The sequence below is a fragment of the Rhea americana genome, unplaced genomic scaffold (genome assembly GCF_003343005.1).
Source record: "Rhea americana isolate MKP2758 unplaced genomic scaffold, rheAme1 scaffold_101, whole genome shotgun sequence".
Classification (NCBI taxonomy): domain Eukaryota; kingdom Metazoa; phylum Chordata; class Aves; order Rheiformes; family Rheidae; genus Rhea; species Rhea americana.
In genome coordinates this window covers 3,356,230-3,372,034 of record NW_028185051.1, presented here as the reverse complement: position 1 = coordinate 3,372,034, position 15,805 = coordinate 3,356,230, and the positions used below count along the sequence as shown (strand labels likewise).

The 15,805-nt window shown below is 41.3% G+C and overlaps 1 non-coding gene across 1 annotated transcript; it reads right to left on the bottom strand.

The window, feature by feature from the left end:
* Positions 1-7,890: 7,890 nt before the first annotated feature.
* On the bottom strand, positions 7,891-7,963 carry TRNAR-CCG (transfer RNA arginine (anticodon CCG)). The gene has a single exon. It is a non-coding gene; the product is annotated as a tRNA-Arg (tRNA).
* Between the last annotated feature and the right edge of the window lie 7,842 nt (positions 7,964-15,805).

Below are 15,805 nucleotides of genomic sequence, written 5' to 3'. Positions count from 1 at the left end.
TCATATCTGAGTCTTGGAAAGAAATAAGCCTGAGAAAATACAGACCAAACACTAAAGACAATACCTGAATTTTTTTTCTCAGATGGTCTATCTGATTCTAATAATGGCTATTTCTAGACTATAATCCATTTTTGTACTCCTCCAATGTTTATGCACTTTGCTACTCTTTGAGTTATGCATAGTTTAGCAGGAATACTGAAAACCCTGTGTTCAGTGTCATTGCTATGACTTTGACAAGTCCTACCAGTTTAATGATAATTCCAAAGTCTCTTCAAGGATCTAGATACATGTAGGGCACCACATTATTGATGGTCAGGATCGTGTTTTCACTGTAGTGTTTCAGTAAAAAGGAAAGGCCATAAGCACATACTTATAATCCAGCAGGTACTTAAGAGCTACTGGATTACGACTTGACAACACGAAGCTGAGTCAGGAATACGTCGTGAGTGCAGAGTGCACAAGATAAGAAGAAAAAGATGTGTGATCAGTAGTTAATGAAACAATACTAAATCATTAAAAATAATAGTAATTAACAGTAAATTCCAGGCCTTCAAGCAGTACTATCCCTGGCAAAGTCCTTTGACTTCAGTATCTGAGGACTGTGAAACACAACCTAAAAGTTTTATCTCTGTAGGACCTGCCATTTGAGATTTTCAATCATGGCTTGGCCTCACTTCATAATGATCTGCCCCAATGGTTTCTGTACGTATTATTACCCTGATTTTACTAACAGAGAAACTGAATAGTTAAATACCTTGCTCAAGGTATTTGCACAGAAGAGTCCCTGGAGACTATGAACATCACTTCACAGAGGCTAGAAATTTGCCCGCTCCAGCCAGGGATAGTTTTCAAGTGAATGAGTAGAGCAGAGACATTGGTACTAGAGAGAAGTGGAGGACTGGTATGGGGAAATTTCAAATGCTTGGAAAAATTTCTATCTTCCTGAGGAAAGTTTAAAAGCCAAGTAAATTTAAGTGATTAAACAACATCAGGATGTGTGTCTTGTTAAGATCTTAAGTACTCTGCCCATACTTTTACATGAGCAGAGTAAGTTTTAGAGAGCTAGAAGCAGAAATTCTTTGTGTGGCAAGTGAATGGAGATAAAGACGCATTAGGAATAACACTGGATTCTTATGTTAAGGAAGTTTAATTTTGAGAAGAAAGCTACACCACTTCCTTATGAAGTTTGTATTACAGTAATACTGTGAAACCAGTGGTTTCACTGAATGACGAAAAGTTTTAGGTGTTTCATTAAATGACTGACAACAAGGGCATTCTATTACAGTAAGTAATAGAAACTGTTTCTCTAAGGCATTTATGAACTATCTACACCCATAAGATCAGTCTGGCATTCCTGTTAGTCATGATATGAACCTTACCTCTGCAGACATGTGGTTGCACTAACAGTGGCAGAAGAATTCTCTGCTGGACATTGCCTGACATAGAAATCTCACTTGGGTCCCCACAACTTCTAGCTGATCAGCTATGGTTAGAGACAAGCCTCTAGACTCACATTATCAGGCTGTAATGGATGACACTATAACAAAGCTAGCAGTATGTAGACTCTCCCCCTGTGCAGGGAAGCTGATCGCTGATACCTTGGTCGGATTAAAATGAGAGTCCTTGGCTTTCAGAGAACATTAACAACTCCTGGGTGTTTTTTTTCTTTTTTTGAGGTGATGGAGTGGGGGATGAAGGAGGAGGTGTTCTTTATGAAGGAGCTTTTCTAGCATTTATTTCTCCAGCAAGCAGAGCAGAGAAAACACAGACACAGAGGGTAGATCCCTCTTACAGTTATCTTCCCAGGCAAGATTTTCTTGAGGATGCACTTTAAGTTCCAAAAGTTGCACCTGAGCCAAACAGTTCACTGCCTTGTGCATCCACGGTCAGGGTGTCACTGCAGACCCCAGATGTTAAGCAAGCACTGTCCTCTAGTCACAACACAAATCCACTCGAGAGTCTTCATGTCTGTTTGTGTCCCATGCAGATATTTATCTCTATAACCATACTGTCAGTCTGGATGACAGACTAACTTCTACAAAACCACCACACTGGGTCAATAATCAACAATCATAGCACATCGCAAAAAAAGTCATGATATTTCTGTGGCCTCCCTATAAAAGGTATCAACCCTGGATAAGTGTAACACAGCCATTTAGGCTTTTACTCTACACCTTAGCTAGTGGTGTGCCATTTCAGAGCTACCTCAGTATGACTTAACATTTGATAGAAAGTCCTTGCAATTGCTTGTAAACTAAAGACTCTAAGACAAACCTCTCCTCTCCAGATGGATCAAAAAGGGTGCATTACATCCATAGCATGAATGCATCATAGATGCTCCTTCAAGAAAGAAAGAAGGTTACCAACTGATAATCAGAATCAGTACTTTTAGATGAGTTGTCTGTATGCACATTCATTACTCATCTACCACAATCTCTCTCTGATCAACAGATTTCTGCAGGTGAGAGGAAACCACAGCGTGCAAAGTACATTGGGTGATGGGTAGTGTAAGCCCTTTTGTGTGGAACACAAGGGGAGGTGTGACCAGAAGTTGCTAGAACGAGAAAGCCTCTGTGCTAAGATCTTTATGGCATATGTGTTCTCAAAGTATAAAAGTATATATAAATTATATAAATATAGGCACATATGAAATACATACCATGAAGAAATGCTAGCTATTGATAAATAAATTCCTTTTCTGTGATTTCACACATATTACTGTATGACTTTAAAATAAACATAGATCTTTTTTACATTAGTTACTAGGCATTTCATATATTGTTTATTTCCTATCAGTTTTACACTGAAACCTCTCTGGAGCAGGGTCAGTTATATACTACAAAGGTCCAGCACCCAGCACTGGGACTCCCCAGCCAGGTATAGCCTCCTTGCTGTACCATAACATAAAGTAATAAAAAAAATTTTTAGTATTTCTATCAAACTTTTCATCTAATTATTGTTGAAGAGATAAAAGGAACTGTGAACACAGCCTCAAGAAGTGCAAACTGGCTGCACAAACCAGATGATTCTGAACTAACCTTGCAACAAGCTGCTCACAGACAGCTTTCTGCTCAGCTCTGTTGAGTAACAGGGCTAGGGGAAGTTATACCGGTGGGGCAACATGAAGGGGAATGGCAAGACTAATTCAAGAAAGGAGCCTCTCCTTCACTGTGTAATCCAAGTGCGTGCCTCACTTTTCAGGGCTAATAGTGAGGTGAAAACTGCCTTCTGTCCTCTGCTTATCCTGTTACTGACTCAAAGAACACATCAAAAAATTTATAGGGAAACACTTATACACAAGTATAAAAGAAAAGTACACAGCCAGGGTATTTGAAGAAACACAATAATTCAGTTGTACCTTTGAAGCAGGTACTCTCTATAGCTTTCTTGGTTAACTGAGGTATTGATGGTTGAAGGAAAGTTGATTGAGTTTCACTATAACGGCTGTCCAAATAAAGAACATTACCTGAAAGTAAATGTCAAATCTATAAAATTAGCCTACAAATGTCAGTATTTGCATTTGTTTAAGGAGAAAAAAAAGTGTAAGTGCCAGTGCATATCTTATCATTGTAGATCTGTATTTGTTTTTTCTTCAGTACATTCTTTCCTACTTGCTCCTGAAGCTGAGAAATGTGTAAGTGCCTCATGGCATAGCTTGACATCAGGACTGTTGACGGCTTTTCCCATCAGCCATTACTGTAGTGCCAGCTTAGAGCTGAGTTCACTCAGCTGGCACCAGATGCACTTGAAGAAGGAGAGGACCCAAACTACACTACTTGAGAGGAAGTTTGAGAAGAAACCATGGCTCAGTCACATCCCAGCTCCTTCAAGTGCAAGGATGGTGGATCTTGACTAGGGACAAAGCAAGTCCCTCTGGCATGTCTAGGGTGGCCTGTGCTCTCTAGAAAAGGATAGCAAGATAAAATCTTTATCTCCTCTTTCCCAAGTGCTACCAGAGACCAGTCACCAGGCTAAAAGATATCACAGCATTTATCTGGGGAATGACCCTGAAGCTGTGTCTGAGTGCTAATACTCCTGGAAGTCTTTTCTTCCAGGCACATAAAGGAAAAGAAAGTGACTGGGAACAGTAGTTTGGATTTATTGAGGGCAAATTGTGCCTCACTGGACTGAATGCCTTCTATGATGAGATGACTGGCCCTGTGGACAGGGACTAAAGAGTAGATGTCTTTTACTTTGGCCTTAGCAAGGCTTTTGACAAGTTCTTCCACAGCATTCCTGTATACAACCTGGAGAGGCTTGGACTGGATGGGTAGAGAATAAGGTAAAAGGAAAATCATCTGAACTGTGAGGTCCTAAGTATAGTGATTGGCAGATCAAAGTCAGACTGGCACCCAGCTATTTATTCATGTTCTTCAGCAGTCGACATTGGAGCTGATAGTATTAAATATCAACAATCTGGAGCAAGTTCACGAATGACAGAAAATTAGGAGAGTGATCCTTTGAAGGGAAAGGTTACCATTCAGAGGAGCCTTGATAGGCTGGAATGGACTAATGGGAAACTCATGAGATTCAGCAATGGCAGGTCCAGAGTCCTACACCTGGGATAAAATAAGGTCCTTCAACAGTACAGCCTGGGGGCTAACTGGATAGAAAGCAGCTTTGCAGAAAAGGACCTATGGGTCTTGGCAAGGATGCAGCTGGAAGTTGTGAGGCTACATTGAGAATATTGTGTGAGAGTATCCAGTTTTGTGACTCTCCAATACAAAAGAGTTATTGAGACACTAAGCAAGACCAAGAAAGGGTTACCAAGATAGTTAACAGGCTGAGCCCATGACTCTTAGGTCTAAGACACAGGCTGGAGTTTCTCTTTGGTCAACAGATACCAAAGAGAGTCCTCTAAAAAGCTTTCCAATAAGCTCAGTTCTGAGTATAACATGTTCACACACTGTCCAAAGGTGCTTTCCCTTTGTAGGCACTGCTGTGGGTCTCATGTTTCCCCCAGGGAAAGGGAAGCTGTGTCATGCTTGCTGCTGGAGGACATCAGCCTGGTTAGTGCTTGATGCTTGTACGGGCAAATGATGTTAACTCAAGGTGTCCCTTTTTTAACTAAGAAAGATGTGCTTGGATAGTCTATAATGCAAGTGTGGTTAGCCTTACATGAAGGTGCCTTAAACTGAAATAGCTTCTGCCACTTCCCACACAGGTCAATAATTCCGGTCTGAGTGCATCCCCAACAAGGCACTTTCGCTTTCACTGTTCCAATACAGCAAAGGCAACAACACTAACATACAAAGACAAGGCATTTTTGTATTTGAGGAAGGCAGGGGTAGGCAGCATCCTCACTGAGAGAGTCAAAAGCTTTGGACGCCATCATTCTCCAATTGTATGTGTTTTGGGGTGATCGACTCCCACTTTTTTCCCCCTCCTCTCCCCATGTTCTCCTATGACCAACATCAGAGTGGAAGCCGTATTTATTTATTTATTCACACAAAGAACCTGTGAGAGGAGAGGTCAACAGCACAAAGAATAGTATGACCCAGCAGAAAAAACTTGACTTTTCTGGATCAAGCAACACACACATGAATTTAATTTATAAATATGTACTCATATTTCTTCCTTATTTGTCTAAAATAATTCTATTTGATTTGGTGTGTCTAAATGGACAGCATAATTCAGACTGGTACTGCTAAGTCTCACACCTACCTGTGTTCTTTTTACACAAAAATCATCCTTTACAGAATGATTACCTCTCCATACCTATAGACAGGCTCCTGATTTTGCTTGTTTCCTCTGTACTAGCACTGGGAAGCAATACTTTTCCAAGCCATATTTGACTCATATCACTTAGAATTAATAGTTACTAATATAGCTACCAATCCAGAGATAGAAGAGGGCTGTTAGAGATTCATTTTCTCACTGGAAAAGCTATTTTTCTCTCTGCTGCATTATTCAAACATATCCTTGCACAGAATCCCAGAAAACTCCCACTCTCATGCCCTGAAGTCTGAGATTTGACTCATTTTGGTTGAGTCCCAAACTCCCTTAACTTCCTAAAGTTCTTCCGTCTTTCTCCAAGTGAGTAAAATCTTTGCTTCTCCCAGAGGAAGACAATATAAAACCATAGTGGGCTCCAGTGAGATTTACTGCCAAAACTGTATTTTCAGCCATACTGTTGTTGCCAAGAGAAAGGGGAGGGGGGGAAGGGAAGGGGAGAGCCTTGAGTTATCAGTGACTAAGTAGTTTTTAATAATGGTGCAATGGCAAAGCAAGACACCTCAGAAAGAAGTATAAATGCAGCCAAGTTTTATTCAAGAGATAAAAACTCCTTCACCTGACTGGTCAAAACTGGAAAAAATCAACAGATGTAAGACAGAATTAATGACATACCTCATCTTGACCTTAACTCACTCATGCCTTTCCTTGGTTTCTTCTAACCTGGGAAAATTCCCTGAGATCATGTGAGTAGACTGTTAACATCTTTGACAGATGGTTATCAGCAGAAAAGTGGAACTATAAAATGAGTCATGTTGTCATCTCTAAAAATTAGTGGCGTATAAATGTTTTATTGCACTTGTAAGCTTTGGAACTTGTAAAATATGTGCTCATCCACATACATGAATACAATTGGGACAAGTAAAATACTGCAGAGATATATCAGGTGTTAAACCTTCTTTAGGTCATGGAGTGTTTTCCAAACAGGGACCAGTACAAATCCGCAGGAAATACATTCTAGAGCACAAAGGCAAACCTACATGAAGGCAGGCTCATCTTATCCTTCCATCCAAAATTTGGTCCCTCTACCAGAATTCTTGCCATATGCTACAGGCTGCTGCATTTCCTCTCTGATTTCACATCAGATGACCATAAAAGCTCATGCCACTAATTACAATAAAAAAGGAGTTATTTGGATGGCTTAAAGCTATAGAACAAGACCTGTATTATGGAAGCTTATTTTCATTTTATGGATCATAAAGATGACTCAGTGTCTAGCTCTGTGAAGAAATGATATGGTCTTTGATCTGTATGTTCTTATATAGAATGTGCCTTCTGTTACAGGACAAAAAAAGAGAAAGCCCTAATAGGCATTGGGTATTTATCAGATGAAAGCCCACAACAAACAGCAACAGACGGCAAACATCTACATTATGGCTATTGGTTGCTATTGTAAAGAGAGAGGTCTAGAAAGGTGCAGAGGAATGAGTGAGGAAGTTCTTATTTGAGGTCAGAACCACCTGCACAGAACTAAAAAGTAATTTCAGAAGAGGGAGGTAGTTGAGGGAGATGCTCTTTATGTGTTTTGTTTGTAACCTCTGTATCACAGATGGACTACTTATATTGGGTTTCTTGTTCATGGCTCTGCAAATCCCCTTGGCAGCTCAAGGCACACTTTGTGAATAATCATATATCTGTGATGCAAACAAATACCGTATGTATCACGCAGCAATAAATGTACTCTACCAAGACATACTAAGGCATTAATCTTTAAAATCTGCCAGAAAAGATAATCCTCTAAGTAGTTTGTATTGGAAATATTAAGCATGTTCACAATAGAAATGACATTATTTTTAATCTGTAAAGAGTGTAGTGACCTGCAATATGCTTACAATCAATATCTATCTAGCATCTACCAAGCAATATAGGAATGTATATACAGGGTTAAGCATCTCTTGGATCTGAGTTAATATAAAACTTGTGAAAACTCTCACAATTTCCCTGACAAAAATTTTCTAGTGAGCTTTAAAGGCAATTGGCACTGGCTTTGATGGCCTTGCTTCATAGAATCAGTAAGGTTGGAACGGACCTCTGGAGACCATCTAGTCCAACCCCCAAACGAATAGTCCATAGGGGGATCAAACCCGCAACTTTGGTATTAGTAGCACCACACTCTAGCCAACTGAGCCATAATACCCAGATAAATGTGTTGCTGTATGACCCAGATGGGACTTGAACCCACAATCCCCAGCTCCGGAGGCTGATGCCTTATCCATTAGGCCACTGGGTCAATAATGCCTTTTGGCATTAATTAGCAATCATCTCATTAAGAACAGGTCTCATTTTTCTAGACTGTACAAAGACAGAGCATGCAGTCATTTTCTAATAAGTATATATGTATCTACAGGAGGGAGCTCTTGGTGGGTATGTAGCTTTTTCTCATAGGTATGAGAATTCTTCCATACTCAGCCTTAGTGATCGTAAGTGTAACCCAAAAAGTGATTGGGTTAGAAATGGGGAGATTAACTTCTCCAACAAAGGACTTTTTTACTTAGTAGTAAGTGTTACAGTACTTACATTAATTGATTTTCCCAGCATCCGTGTCCTATATTCAGGAAATTAAACTTAAAACTACACTGATTGATATGCTCTGGGCAGGGTTTCAAATTACTTCAAACGCACAATTATCTGCCTTGTTTTGCTTAGCAGGTAAACAGTAATAATATACAAAGTCACTAGAAACTTTTCTTTACAGAATGAAATACTTTTACTTCAGACACTAAATGCCTTCTAGCTTCTGCTGGGAAAGGAAAATAGAGCAGTGCAGAACGACAGGACAGGGAAGTAGTGTGAGAACAGTACTTCTGCCAGGCATGGCGTGCACCGGGCTTACCTTACCATGTGCAGTCAACAGAACCAGTCAGTCCTATTCCTGTCTCCTCGCTTTTGTAATTATAGGTTCTAGAAAAGAAAAGAAGGCAACTGACTTTATAGTGTTGCACAATAGGGTCAGAACAAAACAAGTGCAACAAATAAGGTTTGGAGCTTGTTTATGCTCCTACTGGCTTGGAGGGGCTATTTTAGACACATCCCATGCCATGAACTGAACCGAAGCCGTTTATCTGACTGCTCCTAGGCTTCTGCACTTAAACAGCTTCATCTAACTTTCACCGCAACTTTGGGTCAACACAGCCTCCAAGCCCCCATGTTGACTTCCATTAAGTATGCTCAACAGAGTATCCCATCAGTGGGACTGGAAACAGCAAGAACCATCATCACTATCTCTCCATCTTTTTCCAGCCACTTCATACTAAAAACAACACAATTGGTTCAGAGGTGTCTGGTGTCAAGTGAAGAGTCTAGGGTCCACACACTGATGCTCTTCTGATAGGATGTGAGGGTGCTTAAGATAGTGGCATTGATACTTCTTGCCACGAATGCATACTTACATTTTAGGACTTAGGAAAACTACACCACACATCTGGGCAGTCTTCCGCATCTTCTACTACATCGTTAATAAGAGCTGGCAAAATCTGGCCCTGGAATGAAGAAATTGATATCCAAGTGAGGGGATATATGATATAAAAATAGCAGACTGTAAATTTCCCATTTTTTGATGACACAGCTCCAACAGGATATGGCATTTGTGATGGAGAAGATGGTTGAAACAAGAAACTCATGAGTCCAGCGGGAACCTCACGAATGCCTGAGCTGCCTCTGCCCTGCCGGTGGCCTCAAGCCCTTCCTCATCCGTTATACCTCTCAGGGGAGACAAGCCACATGATCCTGGCCACAAAACCTGCACTACTCTTCCCCACCACCAACCAAAGTCACCTAAAATGTCTCTCATGTCGACAGAGGGGAGACAAAAGACTCTTTTGTGCCTCCATTTGCCCCAGGCCAGCAGCCCCCCCCCCCATAGATAGCCCCCTCTTTTGCTCTGGACCTTCACAGGGGCTTTCCACCCACCTCCTCACCACAGCACACACTGGAGGGAGACCCACTGCCACCAGCACCATGGCAGAATTGGCTGCCATTTCCAGGGAGCCTCATTGCTGGTAGTGACAGGCTGACCCTCGCAAGGAGGTTTCCAGGCTGGTCCACGCACCCCTGGCTGGGCTGGACACAACAGGCCCCTCCATGCAATGGGAATGATCTGCCAGTGCCTGACTCTGGCTGTCATCCCAGCACCATGGCAAGGGGCTGTGGAAAGGCTGCACTCACCCGCTCAGGCGGTGGCTTCCCATCAGGCAAGCAGTTTTCAGACAGCCCATGTGTCCTTCTGCCAGGTGCCCCGTGGCCAGTTCCAAACCACTGAGTTTCTCTGGCACAGAGGGAGCTGCCCTGTGAAGCAAATCTGCATTTTCTCCCTCCGTTTGTGTCAGCTGCCTGCCCTTCTCCTGCTCTGCTCCCATTCAGATCCCTCTGCACATCTTACATGTAGAAGAGGCACGTATCACTGACAGACTTATGAGGAGCTGCTCCTCACAAGCCTGTGAAATCATCGTCATGTCTAACAAAGCAAAGCCAGAGGTACACCGACGTGTACCTGGGAGAGAGCACAGAGAACGAGGAAAAGAGTGCAAAACATCAGTTCACCCAATTAAATGTACTGAGTATGTTAGCCAATGCCGGAAAAAATGCAGTAAACCTTTCCATGTGATTTTATATAGATACAGTTTCTAATGCAAGATTGGTTTTCAGGGACACTATAAAGCATTCCTTAACTACAACCGCTGTAACCTCAAACAAATTATGTGTGTAAATAAATACATTGCTGTAACTAAACCCAGGTTACCAAACAGACAGAGCGTAGCTAAGGGGCTCTATCAAAAGTACGTTAGAAGGGTCCGTATTCCTCCCTCAGGAAGCTCTACAAGAAAAGACAGTTTTATTTGTGTCTTTGTGGGGACTGGGGAGGAAAACAACCTCCAATAAAATATGCTTAGAAGATGCAATTCACCTGGCAGTTGTTAACACATGTTCCTTAACCAGGAAAAAGAAACTGCAGAATCACAGGAAGAATTTCAAGGGTTCAGTCCATCCTTTATCTCATCTCCTATATTATCTATTACTGCCAAAATGTAGCAGGAACTCCAGTAAGAAGCTGACATGCAAACTTACCTCAGCCATCAGGAGCTGCCACAAAGGAGGTTATTTTTTCACCCAGCATCCCACCTCTGAAAAGCCCGGGGACCATTAAATTCAATTGCATTTCTTACTCTTAATTTCAGAGTGCTTTTGCCCCCATTAATAACCTCCTGTCCTCTCATTGTGAAAAGACTGACTGGATGAATATATAGGCCTGAAAAATGGTTTCTGTGAGACAACATACGTCACATTTTGCACTCAGTGACAACCAGCTGAGAAAGTCACAGTTACCAAATGAATATGAATGGCACCAGTGCTTTGCTGGAAAAGTGAGGGCAGTAAAAACATTATGCACTGCACCGAGACAAAGTACAAATATCAGTTGCTTGTATTGATGGGAAGACATTGTTGGTTACAATTAAGGAAGACAGAAGGCCACAACGTGGGCAAACCTCAAGTCTTCTTTACCTGCAGCGTCTGGCTTTACTCACTGAAAATATCAGTAACAATTTAAGAAACAAATTGTCCAGAGGGGAAAGGAGAGGGAGATGTTTAAAATAACAAACCTAGAAGTTACTGAACATATGTCTTCCCAGGGATGCCATGCAGCTGTCACTGATTTCTGTTAAGGAGCAGCTGAAGAAGGGCGGTGTGTAGTACTATGTTTTAAGAGAAACCCAGGACACAGGACCAGGGTCACACCCTGGGCATGCTGGCACACTCACTTTTTTTGATAGAAGTTAAGTGAGCGTTAGAAGTTATTTTTAGGGGAAAGATAAAACTTTACAAGGTGGTGCTTCTGGCACATCTGGAAAGCAACAGACATACCTTCCTCCTGTTAAAGAATAAGGTGTCATAGCTGTGGCCAAATAAGGGGAAAGGAGAACAGGGAGCTGAATCAACGATGACAGACTCACAAAACAGGCAGCTAACAGTATCTGGATATCTCCTGAGAAGTCAGCTGCTTTTTAAATGAACTGCATAATGTAGCCTCAAACTCATCAGCTGAAAATCCACCTGGGACATAAACAAAACAGCTCCAGAAGCCAATTGCATTTTGTTTAACTGTTACTCCAGGCTTTTGCCCTACTGACATGGACAAGAGCTGTGGGGTTTGTTTTGGTCCTGTGCTCTACAATAGCAGTTTTCTGTAAAAATTAAAGTTAAATTCAGTAAATATACCATTCCAAATTCCAGTTCAGCCCATATGCTTTGTTGAGTAACGCGGTGGACATTATAATCTTACTGAGAAGGCAAGATATAATGCACAATTAAATACACTGGACTAAGCGTAAGAAAGCTATTCATACATAACATTCAGTAATGAGTCTCTCAAAGCTGGCACTAGAACAAACACAAGACCCTTCCATCCACATGTGCTAATAATAGTCATATTTGTTGAAAACGTTGAGGAGAAGCACTTCCTTCATCCTTTCAAATTGCCAGGTGTCAAAGGCCGCTAATAAATGGGAACATTGTTTGAGGGCAGCATTTTACATCAAAGCTCTGGGTAGTATAAGAGGCAAAGCCAGACATTTCCTGGGCAGATTTGAAGAGGTTAAGCATTACTGAACATAAGCCATGAAGAACCCCCACTGTCAATGTTATTAGCTGCCAGCACATTCCCAAGGATATTGTTTGCTGGAAAGAGCTATTTTACCCAACTGTCTCCGTCAGAAAGAGGAGGAGAGCCTTGTGCAGCCATACCTAATTCCAGGAAGTTTCTTCCTGGAAGTCAGAAGTCACCACGACAGTCCTGGAGCCAGATTTCTTGGTACTTTGGGATGCACTTGTGTTAGCCTGTTGAGAATACAGCTACCCTACAGCCTACTGCACCATTCCTGATCAACTTCCAAATACCAATCAAAAGTACCTCCATAATGGCACCATTCTTGGAGTACTCCAATATTCCTCAATGTTTATATATAGCTTTCCTATTTTTACCATAGGTTTTCCCAAATACCCCATCCAGCTAAGGAGAGAGTAAAACTTCCCATATAGCAAAGGGCCAAACATTCTCTGCACCATGAATAAGATAGTTGGGATGTACTGTCTCATCTCACTGTCCTTCAGTTCTGATCCTCCTCAGAGTTATTTGTAGCAAAAGCAAACACAAAACTGTCAATGAAAAGCAATTGTAAAGAGTTGGTGTTCTTCGAAGGATTAAATGGAAAGATAATGGAAAAGAAATGTCATATTTCTTGTAAAAAGGAGGACTCACACAGTAAAGCAAGAAAAGGGGACAATATCTTTTCAAATAAGAGCCTATTACTTCATCTGCCTACAAATACTTGTGCTTTTCCAGAAGATAACAAATATTTTTATATTTGATTCTGGCTTTTTCTCAATTCCCCTTTTATTCTCACCTTAGGATTGCTAATAGCCTATGAGTCTCTGTGACTGTATTTGTATTAAGTCTCTATAACTCTTCTTCGTGTGGGTCTCAGAGGAAAAATCTCCCTGTTTTTGGAAAGAAGAGCAGGAGAGGTAGAAAACACTTTCAAGTGATTTGCTGTACTTGGAAAAGTGCTGCACTGACAGTTTTCCTGTGTTACTCAGTTCACAACGAACCTGAGAGCATCTTCAGCACGATATGGCAGCTGTCAGCAGAGCCAGAGGGAAGAAAGTCAAAGAATCAGGCAGAGTGTCCCTGAAAACTCAAAGCTGAAGTACTGTCTCAAGCGGACCTGTTAAGATCAGGAGAGAGCAAGTGAAAAAGAGAAATCTGCAAAAAAAGGAAGGGGTCTTAAAACGCAGCACCTTTATCGGTTTTAACTACTCAGGTTGCAACATGCCACAGAGCGCAGGCTCCTGCACGGAGCACGTTTGGCTGTGCAGAAGTCATTAGGCGGCTCTGTGCTTTAGGTTTTCTGTCAGAAGGTAGCTAACATCATGTTTTTAGATCAACTGCAATTAAATATTCTCAGTTTGTCTAACTTGTTTCCTTCCGCAGCCTCCAAGAAAACTTTCCAAATGGGCATTAAGAAGCCAGCTCCTTTATATTTTAATGGCCGAGGACATTTTCAATTATCTCAGTTTTTTTCCCAGCCCTCAAGGGATCAGAGCTTGGCAATGTTGTAATAAGATAGAAAGGCATAATGATGAGTGTTCCTGCACCAGGTGACCCCAGTGGGGAGTCCTCAGTGAACAGTGGGGACATCAGGCACTCATACCACTGCTCTTAAGTGCTTCTCAGGAAACAATACAAGAGGTCAAAGCTAAATCTTCAAGATGCATTTCTACATGTTTTCAACTGTGGTATTTGAGCCATTGGCACAAATAATTATCTAGAGCCAGCGCGTTATTAGCAGAACAAAAAGTGCTCAGCATCAGACTGTGGGGAGGAGGTGATCAGTGCTACTCCTTTGGAAGATCTCTTCTTGGACACAGAACTATGTGCTTGGCAACAGAGTGCCTGATTGCTTACGTGGGCAACTGACCACAGGAGTCCAAAACGAGCCCTTCAAAGCCATCAATTCTTGCGAAAGCAGCAGACAGGGTGGAATCAGGAAGGACAGAGGGACCCTACTGCTCCATGTGTGATGCCTCAAATGAACAACCTGCTCTATGCCTCAGTGTGAAAAGGAGACACATGGGAACAGGGGTCTGAGAGGGAGGGGACTATTAGCCACTGAAGTGTAGTGGAGAAGGAAAAAAGATGATGAACAAAGAAGGGGCAGCAGCTGTGCAACACTTCTGCACGGGTATGATAAAGGAAGTAGTGGGACCAAGTGCTGTCATCCTTCCCTGCTTTTCACACTCAAATTCGGACAAGAAATCCACTAACATCTAGAGGCAAAGCTTCATTGAAGGAGCTCTGAACATACTTCCTTTGGAGCAGCCCTCAAAACTGGACAAATCAAATGCTCAGAGAGGCTGGTGTCACACTAGTTTTATATGGGATCACCACCTTATTGAAATTCTGTTACCAGACTAGAAGTGTTGAATTTGAATTTGAATACCTTTTTGGTTGCCTTAGATGTAAAACATGAAACCAAGAATACACTCATCTCCCTTGCTGCTTTGAGGAAGAGACTCTTAAGTAAGTGTGTGTACGTAGTCAGTCATAACTGCAGTACATCAGTATTTGGTCATGTGCTGTGTTTTGGGCATTGCTCAAACATTATACTAATACTGAAACAGTTCTTCAGAAGCTGCCACATCCACAAGGCACACATCTTAATACCTGTGACTAAATCACGAAAGCAAAAAATAACAGTACAAAGGCCAACAGAAAGCTTAGGGAGTATTTTTATTAAGACACCAAAACTGAGCTACACAAACTCTGATAGTCACGATAGCAGTTTCTGCTGAGCATGAAAGGTATCACACGCAAGCTATTACTCCGCATTTAAACCTGAGGACTAATGCTCAGCTTTTATAAATGACATAGCTCCACCGAAATCAACAGGCAATGTTCTAGTCCTGTCACTTTCAAGAAGCCAGAGTGTGTAAATATTACAAACTAGATAAATAGTAAATTTATAAATTATAGTAAATTAGTGTATCCTTTCACTGTGTCCAGAAGGCCAATACATTGTGCATTCAAGAGCAAACTGTGCAAAAGTAAAGACACTCCTACAAAATAAAAAGTTTATAGTTATGTTAATCAAACTTTAAGATTGTAAGAATAAATAAACTGTAGCTTCATTAATGAATTGTAACAAAAGGGATTTCTATATTAGGATCTGAGAACTGCCTTTTCAGCAAGGAAAGCACGAGTCACAGATTTCTCTTTGTAAAACCACTTGAATCAAAAGCAAAATACAAATCAGTGTTGAGTGGTAGTCTGGGAAATCTTTATCTTTTTCATCTGCTTAATCTAATTTTTGTTAGATACTAAGATTCCTGGTTAAGAGACTTGGCCTAATTGATCTCTGGGATCATGTCTGCCTTTAAAATCCATAAATAAATTTCAGAATAGATTTCCCAGACTACCACTCAACACTGATAAACCAGTACCTAAATGCTACAGCTCCAAAGAGTATTAGTGAGTTCAGGTTTATGATTAATTTCCACTGAAATAATGCTGTCTATTGTG